Source organism: Myodes glareolus, chromosome X (genome assembly GCF_982192425.1).
Source record: "Myodes glareolus chromosome X, mMyoGla1.1, whole genome shotgun sequence".
NCBI classification, from domain to species: Eukaryota; Metazoa; Chordata; class Mammalia; order Rodentia; family Cricetidae; genus Myodes; species Myodes glareolus.
In genome coordinates this window covers 134,193,581-134,195,873 of record NC_142053.1, presented here as the reverse complement: position 1 = coordinate 134,195,873, position 2,293 = coordinate 134,193,581, and the positions used below count along the sequence as shown (strand labels likewise).

Here is a 2,293-nt window from a genome sequence, read left to right as displayed (position 1 = left end):
TAGGGGATGGGGTGCTATTAACTTCCTATCAGAACAGGAAGACTGCTCTGAGAAAAAGGAATTAATGACTACTCACTGAGACAATGCTGTTCCTACCTTACTCTAGAATTATGATTTTTTTAAAACCAGGACACAGAACAAATAAAGACTCCATTCCAATAATTACAAGATTAAATGCTTATCTGAAAAGATTGTGAGACTGTTCACCTATTGCCCTATGAGAAACTCCCAGCCCCACCCCTTAGACTCATAACTACCCTCTCTTCCTGCCTCAACACGCACAACTTCTGGGTCAATTTGCAATTTCCTGTTTCTGGAAGCAAGCATCTTCCTAAGTTCCATCTTTCTCACCAACCGTGAGTGCCTGGAGCCCTCAAAATTACACCGGGGAGGTGGAGACCACAATTGACCGCCTGATTAGCACGCACCTACAGACCTCAGGTACCTACCTCTCTCTGGGATTCTTTTTCAAGGATAATATGTCTGTGAAAGACCTGGTTCACTTCTCCGGAGATCTGTCTGGAGAGAAGCACCAGGGTGACTATCTTCTCCTCTTGCAAAATCAGCACAGCCACAGTGACCTCATCTCTCTCTGATGTGCAGATGCTGCCCTAGTACCAATGTGGTGGGAGACTGGAAGTCATGGAAACATCCTTGGCCTTGAAGAAGAATCTGAATCAAGTCCTTATGAATCTGCTCTCCTGGCTTCAGCCAACTCAGACTTCCAACTCTGCCACTTCTTGGAGAAGCAGTGGCTAAAGAAGGAGATGAAGCTCATCAAGAAGATTAGCGACTTCCTGACTAACCTCTGCCCGCAGACCAGTGAGAACAGCCTGAGGGCGTGTCTCCTCAAAAGACTCATGGCCTTTGGCCTTACAGAGCCACCTGGGTTTTTCTGATACCAGCTTCTCACCCAGCCCAGCATCACCTGCTAAAGTCACATGCCAAACAAATGGAAGCAAAAACGTTTCTTTGTGGAGACAAAAACAGCTAGGCTGGGGGTGTTTTTGAGACTAGCATGAAGGATTTGTTGCCTGTCAGTTTCTAGTAGTGTTAAGTAAACCACTCTTTTCTGAGTCATCCATACACTAATGAAGCAAACCTTTGTTTTGTCGTTAAAAAAAAACTGTAGTAATTCGTAACAATTGTATGCAGTCTTAGAGGTGTGATTCGAATCAGTTCTGGTTGCTGGACTACTGCTCTCAGATGTATTCTAAAATGTAGAGTTAATTTTGGCCTAGTAGAAGAGAGAACCGATTACCTGGACTATATCACATGCAGGCTCGCTGGCTCCCCACCAATCACCATACAATTGCTTTCCCTGATTTCCAAGTTGCTAGGATGCCATCTGCTTATTTGAGGGAACCCAAGAAGCCCTGTGAGAGTCATCACGACGTCTCCCGCGAGGTTGCTGCTGAGAACACCGACTATCATACTGACCTCTCCATGAATCGTCCCTGGAGAAATTTTGCCGGGAACTTACCAGTAGAAATAGTGTTTCATTTTGGTAAATGGCTTGTTTTTTGCTTTATGGTCATGAACAATACAACCAAGTTCTCTTTTCACCTCGAATGCTTAACAGTTTAGGGCTAACTGCAATCCAAATAGAGTAAGACGGTATGCGCATACTCTGTTACAGCTTTACTAATGTGTGTGTTGTGGATTCTGCTATGCCACTTTAATGTTAATCTCTCTAGATGACTGAAAAATACATATGGGTAAATAAACATTGTCATTGAAAATTAAGTTTCTGTTGTTTAGTTTAAAGAAAAGAGGAGAACACTTCGAAGCAGCCCTAAGAGAGTCCAAGTGATTCCAGTGGAGGTAGGTCAGACGGAAGTTGAAGTCCACAAGCAAAGACAGGAGAAACAAACAAACAAACAAAACCATAGCATTTTGGGGGGTGTTTTGTTTTCCTGTCAAATTTTTTTTCAAAATGTATACCTTTTTATCCTGCATATAGCAATATAGTAAGTGTGTACTGTTTCCTTTGCACTTTGGAAAGTTGGAGTTGGGGTTGTAGCTTTTCCTCAAACCATAGACTTGAGTTGGGGGAGTGGAGGTAGCCAGAGGGAAGTCAAGATAGCTTTGCTGATGGTGAAGTTTAATTGGAAAATGTGTTAGAGTTTTGTGTTGTCACACTCCAAATTGAACTAGGCCAGCTAGTTGAGAAAGAAAAGCTGGCACAGAGAGCAGCGACCAGTGGGTATTCTTTGCTAGGCAAAATTTTCTTCGTGACAGGAAGACCAAACACATGCTAGCATTTCTTTGATTTTGAAAGAGTTAGAGGCAT

At 43.0% G+C, this 2,293-nt stretch overlaps 1 pseudogene; it reads left to right on the top strand.

Annotated features, from left to right (window-relative positions):
* The first annotated feature begins 335 nt into the window (after nucleotides 1–335).
* LOC125417855 (ferritin light chain 1-like) lies at nucleotides 336–1,746 on the top strand (annotated as a pseudogene).
* Nucleotides 1,747–2,293: the final 547 nt, after the last annotated feature.